The sequence below is a fragment of the Gadus macrocephalus genome, chromosome 2, assembly GCF_031168955.1.
Source record: "Gadus macrocephalus chromosome 2, ASM3116895v1".
In the NCBI taxonomy this organism is placed as follows: Eukaryota; Metazoa; Chordata; class Actinopteri; order Gadiformes; family Gadidae; genus Gadus; species Gadus macrocephalus.
Window position 1 is genome coordinate 4,654,675 of NC_082383.1, and position 20,000 is coordinate 4,674,674.

General features: G+C 49.0%; 1 protein-coding gene and 1 pseudogene across 1 annotated transcript in view; one reads left to right on the forward strand and one right to left on the reverse strand.

Annotated features, from left to right (window-relative positions):
- LOC132475731 (peripheral myelin protein 22-like) overlaps nucleotides 1-20,000 on the forward strand; it is a 353,371-nt gene that overhangs the window by 225,038 nt on the left and 108,333 nt on the right. The gene's annotated exons all lie outside the window — the stretch shown is intronic.
- LOC132474118 (cilia- and flagella-associated protein 251-like) overlaps nucleotides 19,186-20,000 on the reverse strand; it is a 13,908-nt pseudogene continuing 13,093 nt past the window's right edge.

The following is a 20,000-nucleotide window of genomic DNA, read 5'->3' on the forward strand; positions in this document are numbered from 1 at the left end:
TTGTTTACTCGAGGTTGACTGTGTGCGTGTATGTGTGTGTGAGTGTGTGGTGGAGTGAGTGAGAGAGAGAATGACAAAACAATATGAATGGCGGGGTTCCTGGAGTTGAATGAGATTGTAAATAACCTCACTTCAACAACAGCTTCACCCATTTATGTACATTTATAGTTAACCCCCCTTCTGAGATGACTATTTTGCGCAATTGCGAGGGCAGTCCTGCCACAAATAGGCTCGCTGGAGGCCGTGACCACAACAGCGCCCCTTCTGGTGAGAGCGCGCCAACACAGCGTGAGACGGCAAGACAGGAAATGAAAAAGGAGTAGACCCCTGCTAACGCGCACTACAGAAGGAAAGAAATACTGAATAAACACCCACACAAACACACACGCATGTACTTCCACACGCATACACAGCCAAACACAGGTACGCACATGCACGCACACGCACAAATTTAGCTACGCACAAACACAAACACACACACACACACACAAAAACAACTCCTCGCCAAGGTCAAGTCAATAGTGAGAGAAAAAAACACAAAAACAACAAAACTGGTTGACATCAGTGTCACCAGCACGGTTCACACGACACCTCTTGGGTGACACCGCGGACTACTGGCAGGCCGCGCTAGCCCGCTACAGTGCCACGGTACCAGGGCCCCACAGTGGACAAAGACCACCTTCATGTGGTGTTCCCGCGGCCCCGGGGACCACTCCTGGGTTTGTGTGTCTGGAAGTGGGAATGCGGAGGTGGCTGTGAGACGCCGTGGACCCCGAGGTCGCGCGTGATGGGGATTATTCACACGCCAGACATTTTACTAGCGTTAGCCTTTGCCTAGCTCTCCACCCCGGCTGCCACACGCTAGTCACAGCGCGCACAGGACAGTGCGCTCAGACTGGCGCGCGTGCGCTAGTCTGAGTAGCTGCGGCGTGTAGCATCCCGTTGCGGTGACGCCGGCGGACTATCACTGGTTTGCACTTTGGTTGTGTTTCCATGGCTCTTTCTTTTTCGCTTCTTTTTCTCGTTCGCCTCCGTTGGTTTTATATTCAAATTTATTCGACTGTATTTATACAACGGGAGTGTTCTCTTTTGCAGCTACGGGCTTCAGCTAATACGCTCGTTTTTTCCAAACGTGGAACGCGAACAAAACCAAACACCAACCGCCTTGTGACTTTGCCTCTCACTACACAGCTGTGTGTGAGGAAGGAGAAATACCAAGGTTACATTCAGATCTGTGTTTGGAATAAAATGTCATCTCTGCCTCGCAGGTTGCGGCCTAAGTCAACAGCATCGAGATCACCTCGTCATGTTAGCCACGCCAGGCATCAGAACCCCCCCCCCCCCAACCCCTTAACTCTCTTTCTTTAAAGGGGCTGACTGCCTCCCCCCATCTCTCTCCCCCGCCACTGTGTCTCACCCCTGGGTTTGTCTTGAAAGGGGATCCGCACCATTCCACACACACTGTCTCCTGAATTTGCCCACCTGACTTGAGGTCTGCTCTTGAGATGACAATATTAATTAAGGGCTCATTAGGCTAAAGCAAACAACAGCTCCTATTCATATTTTCTCTGAAAAGGTATAGCCCTGTTACCATGGAGATGGACTGGAGGGATAGTTGGGGTGGCCTCTCTGTCTCTCTTACTCCCTCTGTCTCTCTCTCTCTCTCTCTCTCTCTCCCTCTGTCCCTATGTCTCTCTCTCTCTCAGCTGAAGCCTGGGTGTAATTAAATAACATGACACCTCCCAGGCGCGGGACGGCTCACTGTAAGAAACACCGTAAGACCTGAGACACATTCCAGCCCCGCCGGCCTTTGGATGTCTTGGAGCCCGCCGGCGGCCATTGTTGAACCGCGACCGTCCGGCCACCGGCGTCGGACCGGAGTGAAGCGCCGGCTCCAGGGTGTCATGTGACTGACAGGGCACTCATGTGTGAAGCGGAGCTGCTGATGTATGCAAAGTGCAACCAAATGATGTTTACGTTTTTGGTCAGGACTGCACAGAAGCTGTGTGTTTGTGTGTGAGAGTGTTTGTGTGTGTGTGTGTGTGTGTGTGTGTGTGTGTGTGTGTGTGTGTGTGTGTGTGTGTGTGTGTGTGTGTGTGTGTGTGTGTGTGTGTGTGTGTGTGTGTGTGTGTGTGTGTGTGTGTGTGTGTGTGTGCGCATGTCTGTGTGTGTGCGTATATGTATACGAGTGTGTGTACATATTTGCATGCACGTCACATGCATGTCACGTTCATTCAGTCAGTCTTTGTCGCCATTTGTTTGTTGTACATGTGCGTTTGTGGTTGTTTCGTGTGCTGCCTTGCGCGCTGAAATGTCTCATTTACATCAACCAATCTTTGTTCTACACAACGAAAACATTTGCACGCCTGCCGTGTCAGCACATTGTTGAGGTTAAGGTGTTACTAGAGCCGCTGCCAGGCCTGGCTGGCAGGGGGCCGGAGGTCTCTACATTTGGGCTGAAACAGCACTCGACGGTGCGCTTACTTGTTTTTATTTTAATACTTCTATTTTCTTTCGTTGGACCTTGATAAAAAAAAAAACGGCATTAAGATGCCAGGAATGGCTGTTATGCAGAATTTATTTTCTAGACTTGGCCCCATGTCTTCATTCTGACACATGGCAGGGTATGGGCACCTAGGACTAAAACCCTGCATCAGCTATTGTTGCTGAGCTATGCCTTGGCCCAACAACAACAACAATAGGTCATAACCTGATTCTATCTGCAGCTTTTGTAAATGAAGCGTCAGGCGGTTGTTCCCGAAAGAGAGGTTAGTGGTCAGAGTGGACGGAAAACAAGGTGACTAGAACCTGTGCAAAGGCACACAAAATAAATAGGAAGAGAACGGGGTTTCACAATGATAAACAAACTGATCCGGCAGTCCTACTGTGTTGTAGATGAGCTCCTGGAGGGAGACGGCACAGAGATTGGGCCAGGAAACCATAAATGGATGGGGCGGAGTTGGGCCTTGTTTCCTGTTCCGTCACAGAGATATCGTAACCAAGGAAAGTGATTTGCGCGAGTGGCTCTAGCTTTCAGGAGGGAATTGAGAGGAGTGAATTTCTACAGTGACTGGTCTACAAGGTTTTGATTTTAAACCTTGACCAACACATTTTTTCACAGTTCTCTGGCACAGAGGTTGTGTTCACTGTTAACAGCCAATGATGCACTTACAGTTCTCTGTCTCCAGCCACGTGATTGGTCGAAACACATATGAAGCGAAAGAAGGTGAAACGCCCAGTTTAGTCTGTTTACAGGCATTTTATTATTAATCGAAAGTCGGATTTAAGAGACTAGACCGTACACCAACCAATCCATCTAGTACCTCACAATCCGAAGCGAAGGGTCAGTTGGTGCGTGGGCGGGGGGGGGGACCTTTGTGTCTATCTGGTTGAGTTGTTTTTTTCCCTGTCTTTGAAGTTGAATCAACGTGGGTATTTTTAGAGGCCATGTTGAATCCCCTCTGGTTCCTCTTCCTCTCCCCTCTAACGTTCCCCTTCCCCGGGCCTTTTGATCCCATTCATCCAGGGAGACATCTCTCCCTTAGTCCCTGGTCCCACTCCGGAATTGATACGGGGACGGAGGTGGGCGACGCGGGCCCCTGGGCGGCGTTGACATACAGGCTGAGGTTGAGCAGCAGTAGCAGGGACCCCCCCCTCCCCTCCCCCCCGCCCCCCCGCCCTATGGGAGCGGACGGCTGTCCTGTCCACCCTGTGGGGCCCGCATCGTGGACGAGGGGAGGTCACCATCCCACTCCAGCCCTGACCCCGTTCAGAGGGGAGGGATAGAGGGGGCCCTTCTGGGGCCTTGGGTACCCCATCGGCCGTCTCCTGTTTGATTGGACGAGCCGTGTGTGGTCTGGGTGGGGTCGGGGGGGGGGGGGGGGGGGGGGGTCGTCTCCGGTATCTTTCAAAGTTTGACTGTGATCTCCGGTATCTTTCAAAGTAAAAGCGTTGTCGTTATCTTTCGTCCCTCGGTCCGGAGTAAGAAAAAAATGTGAATGGAGGCCTTTGTTGCCACGGTGACTGTGATAGCATTACAGGAAATGGATGGTTAGGCTCAGGACCATGCCACGCTCCCAAAGTAACATGTTACAAGTGCTGAAAAGGATATTAATCTATATATATATATATATACTGTATATAAACGATCCTGAAAAGTGGATATGCTTAAACCTAGAAACCAACGTGATGTGCGAGAGACTGAATCCAAGGGGTCTGAATAGTTGGGAGCTCTTTTCCCTCTGTGGTCCTCCCTGTCACACCAGGGCCAAATGCTGCACAGTTCGTTCCTGTTATGCTTAATTAGCAAACGGCTATAAAACCATAACATTAAACGGGCTCGGGTTCCCACTTCCCACAATGCCATGGTTTCTCACCCGAAAGCGGTAACGGCCTGGATCGTTAGGTTTGAATGGCTCTCGCTGAATGCAGTAGGAGGTGTTTGGCGCTCGTGGCTGCCTCCTGGGGTGAGGAGGTCCCCTTTGTCTCGGGCCCTTTAGTCCCACGCGGGGCCGAGGCCTTCACAGCTCCCGTCTGCTCCAGCTGTGTGCCTGGAACGCGTTCTGCATGTTCTCACACACCCTTCTGCAAATGAGAGACGAAGCAATGGCTCCCCCCCCCCCCCCCCGACACACACATCCACTCAGACAAACACACACACGTGCACAGTACACACACACATACACACCAACACTCGCGGCCTGTCACACTCTTTGTGTTAGTCTACACTGGCGGAGGCCAGTACACCAGGCCTGCCAGTCGCTGTGAATTTGTTCAGAGCGCTTGCATAACATCGGGAACATTTACAGGGCTCGCCCATCCAGAAACGTCTTGAATAAAATAAGCAATTGCCGTTCCATTTGGAACGCCAAATGGGATTCGCCATTGATTGAAATAAAGTGTGTTGATGTGAGTGTCAACTCATTTAAATAATTGCAATAAGTCTGCTAGGGTTAGGCTGTGCAGACACCATCTGTACCATAACGTAGCCACCCCCTTTGCAGAAGGAGAACAGACACTTCTAGTCTGATGGCGAGGAGCGGACGGGGTGTGGCCTCATGCATTATTAAACATAACATCATCTAGATGACATCACCTATATTACAACACGCTGACTGGCCCGCACCTCAGAAACTTTACCATAATGGATGACATCAGGGTCTATAACCCTGTTTCCCTGTTACTTGGGACGAGCCCTTAACTGTTAACGTCACCTTTACGTTGCGGAGTAGTTACAGTACGGATAAGGTAACATTTTGGACTGCTTTTGGTTTACCAACATGGAAAACATTTATGCGACGTCGGTTATGTTTTCCACAGGGCGCCTGGCCGACTGTGCTGGATTGACTCTGCCGTCACAAGACCTAAACTCCCCGTACCGGTTCACAAAACGGGCTGCCGAAGTCTGGCCACGCTTGGGGCCAGATAAGACTGGCCCCAAGTGTGGGACTGCTTCATCTACAGAGCCGGCGCTGAAGGCGAAGCCACTGTTCCCTTTGTTTCGGGCCCTTTAGTCCCACGAAGGGCCGAGGCCCTCACAGCACCTGTCTGCTGCTGCTGCTGCTGCTGCTGCTGCATGTGACGAATATGACGAATATGATGAAGCCGGGATGCAAAATGTGCAGGGGAGGAAACACTTCGGAGCTGCCGACCACCTCAGGGACAGACACCTGTTAACCTCACACGATAACCTCACATGGCTATATGAAGGTTCAAACTCGCCGGGAACACAGCGAAATGGACTAAAGGAGGATTTTCGTGGTCATCTTTGAATGTCTTTCGCAAGTTGGAATCATTATGCAGTACATGTGAGTGTATTTAACAAATATAAGTCGTCTATAAAAGCCCCAGTGGAGTATCCAATGGGCCTGCCGGACGGGGGAACCCACTCCTCCCCTCACCGACCCAGACACGTCCACGCGCCACGAGCCCTCGCCCTGCAGGTTTTCACTGGCCTGTTGCGGGTATATTAAACGCTAAGCAAATGTTGGATTTAGCAAGCGTCATAAAATATCCCCCCCCACCCCCCCGCGCTTGTTACTGCATTACTGTGATGCCTCCAGCTGGCATGGTTATGTATCATGTAAATGCTGCTCTGCATGTGTTGCGCTGCTACTTTTCTAACCAAACACGCTGGCCTTGACCACAGCAATGTATATACACACATACATACTTGATGTGTGTATGTGTGATTGTACGTATGTATGCGTATTGTGGCATCCCGCCACTTAAACCTCGGCCCGGACCAGCCCGAGGGTTGGTCCTGGATGGCCGATACCACCCTCACCCACCAACCGGCGACGGAGAGCACCGACCGAACCCCAATCAGCGAGATTGGGGGACACCTGGCCGAAAGCCGAGGAGCCATTTTAAAAGGAGCACGAGGACTGACATTTGGGACGACCAGGAACGGGAGCGAGGAAGGAGGAAGCGCTCGGGTCCGCGAGCGGCTAGAGGCCCACGGAGGCCCTGGAGTCCGCGAGTGTAAAGTATTGTCTCAGATATATGCAATAAATGCCGAATGAGGCTTTAACCCTCACTGCCAAGCGTGGTTTATACGTGGAACCCGGCTCATTGGGAGAACGGGGTGCCACAGTATGCATACATATGTAAACATATATACTTATTGCATGTATGTAAGAATGTACGTATGTTTACATACATGCATACATAATTAATGCATGTCTTTATGAACATACGTATATTTGTATGAATACATACTCAATGCATGCATGTTTGTCTACAATCATGGTAGACATACGTCCTCACCATGAGCATCTTTGAGACAAGCCCTTATATTCTTACCAATAACCTATCATCAAATCATGTATTGAATCTGGCTATGATGAAGAGCACCTTTCTGATGTACCTCCAATTCATGTCATGTGTCTGGGGATTTAGTTTTAGTTCAGTTGGATCTTTTCACATTTGGAGTTCAGTTAGCTCGCATGTCTGTGCAACAAACAGGCATGTTGTATTTTGTCTTGATGGAGTCTGTGTGTGTGTGTGTGTGTGTGTGTGTGTGTGTGTGTGTGTGTGTGTGTGTGTGTGTGTGTGTGTGTGTGTGTGTGTGTGTGTGTGTGTGTGTGTGCACGCGCGCACGCGCGCATGTGTCAGTCTATGTGTGCATATGCACATGTGTGTGTGTGCATGTGTCAGACTGTGTGTGTGTGTGTGTATTCCAGAGGAAGCCCGTATCGTACCGGGCCTGATACAGCAGTCCCATTCAGCAGGGGATCCCTCCGGTCAACGCATACCAGATAAGACCGGCCCCAAGCAAGAGGAGCTGGTGCTCAGAGTATTTTGGTTAGTGCCGTATATGCATTATTCATGCCTCCCTTGCTCACTGTAAAAGCACACACGCACACACGCACGCACGCCAGGACGCACGTACGTAAAGCCCGCTCCCTCCGCTTCCTCACTGCGCTCCACAGGTCCGCTTGCACGGTACTGCAGTCCCTCGCCGAGACCCACACTCAATAATGTGCCGGGAAATCACTGGTGACACTAATGAGGTCCAAGGAAAACACAGCGAGATCTCGTCCAGCTCTGCCCGTTGGAAATATTCTGTACGGGGGGGAGGGGGTTCCATGTCAGATTGATTGTAGTCCGTCTCCTGCCTGTCAAACAACCCCGACGGTGTTTCTTCAGCGTGGAAAAAAAACGGCATACTCTCGAGTATTTATGATGTCAATCAAAAGTGTCGCGCCCCGTATCTCTCCCGGGTCGCCTGCTGTACTCAGAAACTAGAATTGAGGGTCGGTTGGTGTTTGGAGACCTCACTCTTCATTCTCTGCTCTCCGTTTTGCTGCGTCTCCCGTCTCATCTCAAAGTGGAGTACATTAATCACTTTAAAGAAGTACACTATACATGTTAAAGAAGTACACTATACATGTTAAAGAAGTACACTATACATGTTAAAGAAGTACACTATACACTTAAAGAAATACACTTTTCACTTGAAGACGTACACTATTCACTTAAAGAATTTTTTTTTCACCTAAAGAAGTAGGCTACACTATTCAGTTAAGGAAGTAAAAAAGTATACAGTTGAAAGAAAAGTTAAAACAAGCAAGCTAATCACTTCTAGTCAGCTGTTCTGTCGGTTCCGTGAGCGACTGTGGAGCTTGTCGTTTAGTTGCCTTCCTGGCGGTCACCTTTGACCTTTGGAGACTAGCAGGAAGAGGATGAAGAGGCAGAGGGCGGGCCTCAGGAGAGAATCCCCCAGACCAGGGATCCAGCGCTGGGGAGGGAGCGCGTGTGGTTCTGATATCCGATGGTGCCAGTGAACAGGAAGCCGAGGTGAACAGTAGGGGAATCATCTGTTGATCATCTTGGCTGCCTGGCCTGATGGAGAGCCCTGGACTATACCCAACAGAAAACATACAGGGCCAAGGCAGGCTGAGAACGTGTGGATGGATGGCATCTGACAGTCTTTCCATCTGTAAATAGTGCGTGAACACCACTGTGGAAAAGAAAAGCTAAATAAATGTAGACTCTAACTCTGGATTTATTGTTGTGATGGTTGACTTTGCTTAATTTTTGGTATTGATCCCCAAGTGACGACAATTATTACTGCAAAACAATCACAGAGTGGCTGATTACAAATGATCTGAAGCAATGGCTGATGTTTTGAAACCAGCTGGGTCCTGCTAGCACCTGAATAGCATATGCATAACTTTTGCAAAACTAAGTTTTTTTTTTTCTATAAAACAAGTCCAGCCAGATGTTTTGTTTAACGGTGCGAACCTTTCGGTGGTACCATCATTCAAATATCATGGCATCATTTTGGATTCAACTTGCTTCGCATAATGTACAGTTTAATTTCGTATTTTTTGCGGTATCGTAATTGTTATGTTGTGGACCTGCCCGGCAACCACAGACGTGGCCTCTTGGCTAACTCTGACGCATTGACATTGACATGTGAACTAAAATGTTGGTTAACGTGTACCATCCTAGCCAGAAAAATATGAAATAGTAATGAGATTAAATGAAACACCCGTCCTTGTGTTATTACAATCTCCGAAAACTCCACCATTGTATACATTTTCACAATGTAACACCCCCCCCTAAAATGTTAAATATTTCCCCCCCCATGTGCTCCGCGTTCTCCGTGAGCCCGTGTTTTGGTGTCGGGTGGTGCCTCCCCGGGTGGAGGGCGAGCGTCTGCTGCAGACAGCGCGGCGCTACGAGCTACGTTAGCGGCGCCGCGTTAGCCAGGCGGCGCTGGCACAGGGGTTCCTAACACCCACCTGAAAGTGAGATGTCCAAGGTACCTCCGACCCCGTGGATGCCTAAAGAGACCCCCTACAGTGGGGCTTACCCCCCCCCATGGCCTCCACCTGAGCCCGCCGTCACTTACGGGAGGGCTGTCAAAATAAGAGCCAGAGCGTGTTAGCGGAACGAGGCTCGCTCTGACATTGACAAATTGCCCCCGACTTTTGAATATCCATATTTTTTAAGCCACACCCACCAAAGAAGTTTACTATCACTTTGTGCTTGCGCAGCAAAACTAACGATGAATACAAATTCAAATAATCCACGGGATGAATCCACACTCGTGTGTTCTGTTCCCGGTCCCTGTGTGCGCCCCCGGTGTCTTAGCGGGAGGCTAAAGAGCAACGCTGTGGTTTTCGGGGGGGGGGGAGGGGGGGGGGGCAGCATAACAGTCTGTTTGCTTTCAGTGGCTGCTGGTGATTAGTCTTCCCCAAAGATAACAAAAGGCTACCTGTGACTCGCGACGGAATCACGCCACACGCATGTAACGTGAGGACAGCGGCCGTATTGATGCTTTACAGCCAGTTGACATTGTCACATTTTAAACACCTTCGACTGAGCCCTATTTTATTTTTTGGACCGTATTGCGGTCGGGCGTGCCAAAGTAAACTTCTTCAGTGGGGAGGGGGGGGGCGAGGGGGAGAGGGATAAGCAGGGACCGGAGAAGTGTTGGTTGTGGAGGGTAAGGGAGGGGGGGGGGGGGGGGCAGTGGCACATGCTGATCTTGCCGAGGGGGGGGGACGGACGTGTGGCCTGATGACAAGGCGGAGGTGTCCAGTCCGAATCTGATCCCCTCCACCAGGGGAGAACCAGTGTACCGCAGCTTCCTGTTTAGGGAGGGGGGGGGGGTGGCCCCCCAGACTCACACCCCTTCTCAAACCCCTCTCTCCGGACAGGACCCCCATCCATCCACCATCTCCAATCAGCGTTTTGATACCTGGGCCAAAGCAAACACAGCGCAATACAAACACATATACACACACACACACACACATGCACACACACACACACACAAACACACAAACACACCGCACACACACACACACACACACACACACACACACACACACACACACACACACACACACACACACACACACACACACACACACACACTCTGCCCGTCACCACCACCACCACAGCGACGCGTTCCCATGGCGACGGAGCACACAGGGTACAGCGTTGGCCTGGGAGACGGGGCCCCGCGGGAGCTCAGACAAAGAGGGCGATTCAGAGGGCTGCCGGGCGGCGTTCGGGCGCTCGCCGGCCGAGCTGTTTTCTTTCAGCTCTTCCTCCACCGCCGCACGCTGGAAATGAAAGCTCGCGGGGGGCAGGGGAGTCGCGGCGGCGTGCGAGACTTATCGCGTCCAATCAGGCGAGTGATATTAACACGTCCTGTCACTTGGGGGGGGGGGGGGGGGGGGCGAGGGTCAGTGTAACAAAGAGGGCACTTGTCGGGGGGATGGGGGGGGGGGTTGGATGGAACCATTAATAGGGGTGTAATGGGGGAGCGTACAGCAGCAGAAAGGTGTAATTACCTGTTGCCCAGTTTGGGGGGGCCGGGCTGGCTCCGCACACACAACACCGCCCTGTGCTCCCCCCGAGGTTACAGAGTCAAACGGGGGGACGGCAACCATAACATTGCTATCGGCCATGTTGTGGATTATTGTCGTGTAATGGCCCTGATGGGTCTTTCCCTCAATTCAGCCCTCTGTGTTCCACCGTCAAGAGAAATATCTACCAGGCCAAACCCAACTGCTGAGGAGAAATTCAACCAAGGAGAAAGAAACTGCAACTGGGAGAAATACATAGGCTATTTCATAATGCACGTAATTAGTAAGCAGTGAATAACGAACTCACTCGATAACTTTTCTAATGTTGGTAGCCTACCATCATTCTCTTCTTGTTGTTGTGAAAAGAACCTAGTCATGAAAGATGGTTTTCACTCGTTCTGAAACGTGTTCGTCATACGCGCGGCGCAGCGCCTCGAGGGGGTCGGAGGGGTATCTGACCCGGGTTCGCCTCGGCATGACCGTGGCGCCGCGGCAACAGGTAAGCTAACAGCGCTGCTTAAGCTCTCGCTCCGTGACATCATGAACCTCCTCCGGCAATTAAGTGGGGCTCAAAGTCGGCTTTCTAACGCACACCCTGCCCGCTGAACAGCGACCCCAGTCTGTAACTCGCACACATATTTGTGCCAAATAAAACGGGAATAAATCAAAGCCATATTTCAGCCGCGCCGCAGCGAGGCGTAATCCCGGGATTGAGACGCGGCGCTCTGCACGGCTCACCCCGGCACTGCAGGTCGAGTGTTATTGTTGATTAAAACGGATTAAGGTGGAGATTAAAGTCTGTCTCCTCCCAAAGTCCAAGTTTTTAAACGACCTCGGGGGCTGGCGTTGGCCTCGGGTTCGGGGGCCAGAAGAGAAATGGGTCCTGTGAGTGAGAGGGTGGGTGGGGGGGGGGGGGGGGGGGGGTTGCTCCTGTGCAAACTTGCGCACCCGTCTCCGGGGTCCAACACAGGGACACACTGGCTTTTTCTTCCTCTTTACCTCTTCTCCACTGGGAGGGTCGGAGGGGTGAGGGGGGGGGGGGGGGGCTGGGTGGAGGAGTGGAGAACCCCCCCCCCCCCCCCCCCTCACCGGAGCCGTCCCAGTGGAGGAACCGTCGTCAGGGAACGGCGATGGTGGAGCTGAGGATGTGGCGGAGAGCGGGTTATGGCGTTATTGAACTTCTTCAAGACGGTTCATTATAGAAATTGGGACTGAATGTTTTCCACATCAACTGGAATAAAGGACATAAATAATAAATAATAATAATAAATGAGGCACATTTTCCCTCCTTCCAAACGGCCTGGCGGTTGCATTCGTCCATTCAGAGTGTGTTTGTCGTCCAGATTGGGGGGCTTTAAGGGGCTAACACTGTAAACTAACATAAGGTCATAAGAAGTCACTCGCCCATCGACACTCTTTAGCCCGGCTTTACTACAACAACCTCCGGCAGACTGCCCTAGTGTGCACGTGCGTGCCTGCGTGTGTGCGCCTGCCCGTGTACGCACGCTCCTGTGTGTGTGTGTGTGTGTGTGTGTGTGTGTGTGTGCGTGTGCATATAACAACACTGGTGGCGGCTGTGTCATAACCCAGTATTTATTTCTGCTTTTAATTAAGGAAAATGACTCCCATCTGTGTAAAAGTTATCGTTACGCTCGTTAGTTATAAAAGGTTTCAGGCGGGCCCGCTGATTAATTGAGCATGTCTCCAGTGTTGCTGGGGAGTAGCGCTCCCATACCCACCAATTATCATAATCCCCGCCTGTTTATTTTCTCTACACTGCCAGTCATGACGTCGGGGGAGGGGGAGGGGGAGGGGGGGGGTCCTCTACCACGCTGCCTGGCTCAAGGACAAGGAGATGCCCAGTAACATTCATGACCAGCAGCATGAAGGGGGGGTGGAGGTACAGGTGGGGGTAAGGAGGGGGAGGGGTCTTCTGAACCCGCTCTCATGAGTGACAGTTCATCTGTCTGGGCCCCCTCGCAGCACAAAGACCTCAACATAGAGGCGGCTGTTAACATTGAGCCATTATTTTGAGTTTATGTTGTGGGATACAGTGTGTGTGTGTGTGTGTGTCGGTGCGCGTGTGTCGGTGTGTGTGTGTCGGTGTGTGTGTGTGTGTGTGTGTCGGTGCGCGTGTGTGTGTGTGTGTGGGTACCGATTGGAATAATAGCTGTAATTAAACCAAAGGTAACCCCGTCAATTTTGTGAATATATATATTCAGAGAGAGAGAGAGAGAGAAGAAGATAAGCAAAAACCATAAGTCAGCACAATGCTGGGTCTTATGCTTTACTTACTAGATGCTCAGCGGTGAAAACGTGTTCTGCTTGTGTGTCGAATCCGAGTCAAAATATCCCCGGTGCTCCATACCTCGCTACTGTGTAAGTATAAGTAACAAGTAGTCCACGCCACTTTCTTTGACAACAGTAGCCCTGAGGATGCCTAAAGGAAACCACGCACACGCACACGCACACGCACACGCACACGCACACGCACACGCACACGCACACAGACTCTGGTTCGGGTTTATGTGCTGCAAGAATTGCTTCCTCCAGAAACCCGGTCCCTTTCCACTGACCTTTCCTTCCACCTGCTCCCAGCCCTGGCCTGCGCCGTGTCACTCACCTCGTAACGCCGACGACACCAGTCCTCCGGGCGTTAATTGCTGTGCTGGCTACTCAACGTCCCCGCTAATAACCATAGACGGCAGGCTGGAGGGCAGGAGCAATGGCCCCCGGAAAGCTGGGACAAACGCTATCTCTGTGCTAGCTGCTACTGGCAACCGCCACTGGTGTGGTCTTCCCCCCCCCCCCCCCCCCCCCCCCACATCCAATTATAATCAGATCACACTATTTTTGCTCTGACCCCATTACCTAAAAAACAGATCTCCACGTCGGTCTTTAATGGGAACAGGTAGCAGGTATAATAGAGTTTTGTTCGGACAGGTGTGTGTGTTTTCGGGGACGCCAAACCGAATTAGAATCTGTTCTGTAACTCTTGAGTTTGTTGTTTCAATTCTGTAGGGTGGACAACATGTGTATAATGTATGTAGAAACTTGAAGCCCGTTATCTTGAACAGTGGTGTACAAGGCGTGCGTCGCAGCCCAGAAATGAGTAGCAGAAAGGGACAGAGTGGAATGCTGGATGTCCACAAATTAACTTTTTCGTCTATTTAAATGGATCATGATGTTTGAAGACTTTTGTAATGATGAACAATACACACGGAGAAACATTCATGATCCCACTGTTCTGACATCATGGTACAGGACAAGAGAATGGATTGCTTTCCTCACCACACAAAATCGTTCTTGTCTCCACCTGGGTCAAAATAACCTCCACAGCTGGGTTCAGGCAGAACCAGGTTGGGAACCCCTGACGTAGACGCAAGTCTTGTGGAGAGCAAGGTGTGCCAAGGGGCGTTTAATCTCGGTCAGTATCTCGGGTTTAGAGTGTGGCAATAACATCCCACAGAGGCTTAGCCAAAGGCAATACCCACAGCGCATCAAACACATGTCGTAAAGTATATGTTCCCCGATTACCATTACCTTTTTTTTTTTATCACAACCACACTTTAAACAATGCTGTAACATATTAGACACGAGCCAGCCTGTTGAAAACTAGAACCAATGTGAAGGAACAGATGAATGTTTGGGGGAACTCCATTGGAAGTTGCAATGCAAATCCCTTCAAACATGACCCTCACCATCAGCGCTAAAACAGTGTTTGCTGTTGTGTATATTGATCGCTAGACAGATATTCGATTGATGACAAAAGAGTGGCGACTGCAACATTTAAACAGTAGAAAGCAGAGAATGGTGTATCACAAGGTTGTGATCATCTGGATGTCACTTGTGATATGTACTATTCATATGACATGAGTTGTTGACCTCCCTACAACTCACCATGGAGCAGCAGCCTTTTCTAAACCACCATCTTCTTGGAGATAAGTGACAGGGCAGATATTAAAAGCAGAATTTTAAAGCAGAAGTAACCAAAAAAAAGAGGAAACCTCAATTGAAGCTTATGGTAAATCATCCAAAATGTCTGCTATACATATTATTTTGTGAAATGGCATTGTTTGAATGCGTACACGTTTCCCCAGATTGAAAGCACAAAAATAAATCAACTGGAACACTAAGGAAACTGACCGCTTCTGAGACAACCCACTCAATGTTAAAAAATAATAATTGGACAATTCGTTTTTCAGCTTCCGAATTTCTCAATATATTGTTATTAATGCACCCTTTCTTAAAGGCCCACTATGCAAGATCGGGCATTTCTTCACTGTTTTCTTGGTTTGGCACGCACTTTTCTCTACACAGCGCCCCCTACAGCTTCGTTGTAGATATTTGACACACTGTCGTAACAACTGGTTGACGACCCTTCCCCATGCACTTCTACGCTAGCCATGTGCATTTGTTTTCAAAGAAGCCGGCGAATGCGTGGAGCCATGTCCGAAGTAGATGATCATGAAGTGTAGACAAGGTTATACATTTTTAAAACGGTGTATTTGTATTGCAATAAACATAAATCCACCCTTTTTTATAGTTGACTGGGAGAATTATATCCTAGATTATAATTGTTTTATTTTAGGTTGAACAGAACAATCAGTGTAAGAGTGTTGGCCAACATAATAATCTAAATAAACAAGAACCTGGATTCGGGGATTCAGCCTGTATCTGGGGGACGAGACAGACGAACAGCAAAACACCCGTTGAAACAAAGGAAAGGAAACATACAGGGCTCACAACAAAACGTTCGAGAAAACACATTTTTACAGGGCTCACAACAAAATGGTTGAGCAAACACATTTGTACAGAGACTATCAACATCAAGAATACCACGAAGACAAAGTTCACCAAAGGGTACTTTCAATTTCAAAAGCAACAAGGCCAAGTCGGCGTCTGATTTGCAGTCTTTTTCTCTCAGTTCACGCTATTCCTGAAAAGCTTGCCCAACGTTTGCTCGTGTCTGGCCTCAATACAGTAGCCATCAGTCTACCTTTTCTCTTCTTCTGTTCCTCCGACATTGGGTTTCTCTTTCTCTTTTTCGTCGGCTGATCTATGATGAATGTAACAATCCCTTAGTTACTTGTGTTTACATGTTTATATCGAGCCGGTTCCGTGTTTGGGGTCTGTGCCGTAAAACAATTTGTTACTTCGCGAGACCCGAGACTCCCGCGAGAGTGGGCGGCGGGTCGCCGGCAGAAACATATTCCCTTTCTCCGCCAAGATGCACAAGGGGGAGTCGAAACAACGAACAATCAAACAAAAATGTATAATAGAACCATCGCAATGACTCTTAGCCTGTTATATTAAGGTAAATCAAGCCAAAAAAGTTGCATAGTTCCCCTTTCACTCTTTTCTGGTCCAACTTCTATTTATTCTTCTTTTGTTCCACCGACAGTCGCCTCTTGGGTCCCTTATCAGTCGATTGATCCATGATGAATGCAACAATTGCCTCGCAACTGGCTGTTTAGATCTAGCCGGTGCCATGTTTGGGGGTGTGTCTGTGCCGTAAAGCATTTTTTAAACTACAATCTGACTACATTTTCGAGACGCGATTGGATACTTCCGCTGCGTCACATCCGGATTGTGTCGGTCCGAACAGAGCAAGTTGCATATGCGCTTTTTCCTTGGAGAGGCGACATGGGGCAATGAAACACCCACCAAACGACCTAGAAATGGTTGCAGAACCATCAGAATAACTCTCAACCTGCATAATTAATGTAATTTTTGCTAAAAAAGTTGCATAGTGGGCCTTTAACATTTTCATTTGGCATGTCTTCTGCAGTAATTGCTGAGGTTTTTATTGCATTGTGCATTGTGCGTTGTATTTTATAATATTCCATAAACAAAAGCCAATGTGTGCCAGGATGCACAGAAACCTGTTGTGTATATAATCCTTTCTTCAGCCCATCGAGATATGTGTCTCTTAAACGGAAAAAGGCAGCTATCAGGTACCGGCGCTGGGAACAGAAACGCTGTGAGGTTGGCAAGAGGTCTGTTTTTTAGTGATGCTCAGGGATTGTATACGGCTGTCACGCTCCATAAATGTGAATCACCACGTCTTTCTGGAGAAAGCAATATATGTTCAGGGTCTCTGAGGGTCTGCGTTGTTTGAGATATGCCCTAGGATGTGAAACCTCTAAGTTAAACCTTCGACAAGTATAATCACGTTTGGGAGAGAGCAAGCAAAGAACAATACACAATATGGATATTTTGTTTGGTTTACCTTCCCCAGAATCACACTCAGTAGTATTTAGCGTGTTGGTGGCATAGCAAACCTCATCAGGGAATCCCTTGAGCCGTGCGTCAGGGTGGTTTAAAACCGCTGAAAAGACTCGCAGGAGAACAAAAATGTTCACAGTTGACTTAGGACCGTATGAAATGACCCGGAAACCTGTGTGTGTGTGTGTGTGTGTGTGTGTGTGTGTGTGTGTGTGTGTGTGTGTGTGTGTGTGTGTGTGTGTGTGTGTGTGTGTGTGTGTGTGTGTGTGTGTGTGTGTGTGTGTGTGTGTGTGTGTGTGTGTGTGTGTGTATTTTGTCTTTTTTTTGTGCGTCTGTACATTGTAGAAATCTGCACTAAAACAAACAAAGCCAAATATTAAACAACATTATTTAATGCGTATGAAATCTTTAAAATAAATCAAACAAAAGGAATGCAAACTTTTGTCATCTGAGATAATGGTACAGTGTTTTTAAATTGCTCACGGCCTGAGTGAATATCACTGAAGTATTTGGAGTCATGGATCTGATAACGGGTTAGCATCGTAGCGCGGCTACGACGACGCTTATTCAGAAAAAAACATGGCAACAAACTGCCAGGACGGCCGTGTTCTAAATGGACTGCACACATTCAAGATAGACATCTCCCAAGATATCGGACACGTTTCTCTGATCTGTAGTGGGAATGGCCAGTTGAGGCTATTAAGAAAACACGCTACATTTGTGGGCTATTAGGACCATTTATTTTCAAAGTCGTGGAAACAACAAACTGCGCGGTTGTTTAAATCAACATTGCATTAAGCGAGCACCAGTCTCGGAGCCTGTGTGTTCAACAGGCATGGGCCCAACTAAGGAGCAAATCAAGATAACACCTTGTGTAAAATCAGACTTATAAACAATTAGATTTGGTGAATTTAAGATTGAATAATGGCTACTTAATGTTGACCTCCATGGTCACCAATGTGAGGTCGTTCATAGGGTGAAACACTGGGGCCCCACTGGGTTCGTAATCAAACCTTTGGTGGGTGTGTAATTTATTTGAACTCTGAATGTACTAGAAAAAGTACGAAAAGATGACACGAATGTTTTCATTTCAGTGGGTTATATGTTGTGCCAAGACAATACATTATACATAATAAACATAGTGATAATATCAGATTTCAACGTTTTGGAAATCCCAGATATCGTGTGTGTGTGTGTGTGTGTGTGTGTGTGTGTGTGTGTGTGTGTGTGTGTGTGTGTGTGTGTGTGTGTGTGTGTGTGTGTGTGTGTGTGTGTGTGTGTGTGTGTGTGTGTGTGTGTGTGTGTGTGTGTGTGTGTGTGTGTGTGTGTGTTTGCATGGGTGCGTGCGTGCGTGGCATGGACGTGTGTGTGTGTGTGTGTTTGTGTCAGACAAGAAGACGTCCTTTAGCCTGATTCTGTGTTCTCTCTCTGCAGAGGGAGCTGCTCATGGCAGTGAGGCGCTGGTAGATTCCTGAGGGGTAATCCCATAATTAGAGCAGATAGGCCAGCAGGAAGTTTATTCAGGTGGGCTTCTCAAACAAGCCGTGTCAGCTCAGTCTACTGTATGTGGGAGAGGACAACACAAAGGCCTGGAAAGAAGAGATTGCTTCGGTGCTTTCCAACTCCAGAGATTGCGGGTAAGACATCCAAATCGGAAACCAGCAACAAAAAATTATACCAAAACGAAGTCACCGAGATGAACTTGGATTAACAAATGACGTCATAAGCCCCCGTAATGAGTTTTGCCGGTCTTTACTTACTTGCCATTGTTTAAAATGCATCAACCGCCAATGTTTCTATGATTTCAATTGGTTTGTTTTTTGTTTTTATGTTTTAGTTCGATTGGGTTAAAGGCAAATGTTAAGCAATGGAAATTAACTCCCTGAAAATCCCTGAAATTATTTTGTCTTTTTTTGTTTAAATCATGGATGTACTGAAGACTTAAGAAATAGACATTAGGACTTTCACTACTGATGAATACCTTTGGCCTTTCTGAGCACCTGGATAAGGACTGGAAGCAGATGGCGTCTCCACTCTCCATATGGGATCCATGCACTCACAGCACACGCTCATTAACACATTCAATACAGTAGCCATGCTGCTAGGCTGTAGCAAACAACCCCAGTGGCCATCTTGGTTCATTGTTGTTACTATTCCCTGATTTTGTCATGATTGTTATCGTACTTCTTGTGAGTTTGATCACAATGAGCTCATAATGAGGCGCTTTGAGGCTATTAGTAGTAAATTGACAAGAACGAGTGTGTAAACCTCAGTTGAAGCCATGTGGGTTTTAGAACAGCCTCTTCCTCCTCCTTCTCCTCCTCTTCCTGCTCCTTCTCCTCCTCTTCCTGCTCCTTCTCCTCTTCCTGCTCCTTCTCCTCCTCCTACTCCAACTCCTCATTGACCTTCTCCTCCTCCTCCTACTCCACATCCTCTGTCTCCTCCACCTCCTCCGGCTCCTTCTCCTCCACCTCCCCCACCTCCTGCTCCTCCTGCTTTCCTCCTCCTCCTCCTCCACCTCCTCTTCCTCCTCCTCCACCACCTCCTCCACCTCCTCCTCCTCCACCGCCACCTCCTCTTCCTCCTGCTCCTCTTCCTCCTGCACCTCTTCCTCGTCCTCCTCCTGCACCTCTTCCTCCTCCACCTCCTCCACCGCCACCTCCTCTTCCTCCTGCTCCTCTTCCTCCTCCTCCTGCACCTCTTCCTTCTCCTCCTCCTGCCCCTCTTCCTCCTCCTCCTCCTGCACCTCTTCCCCCTCCTCCTCCTCCTCCTCCTCCTCCTGCCCCTCCTCCTCCTCCTCCTCCTCCTCCTCTTTCTCCTCCTCTTTCTCCTTCTCCTTCTCCTTCTCCTCCTCTTTCTCCTCCTCCTCTTTCTCCTCCTCCTCTTTCTCCTCCTTCTCCTTCTCCTTCTCCTTCTCCTCCTCCTCCTCTTTCTCCTCCTCCT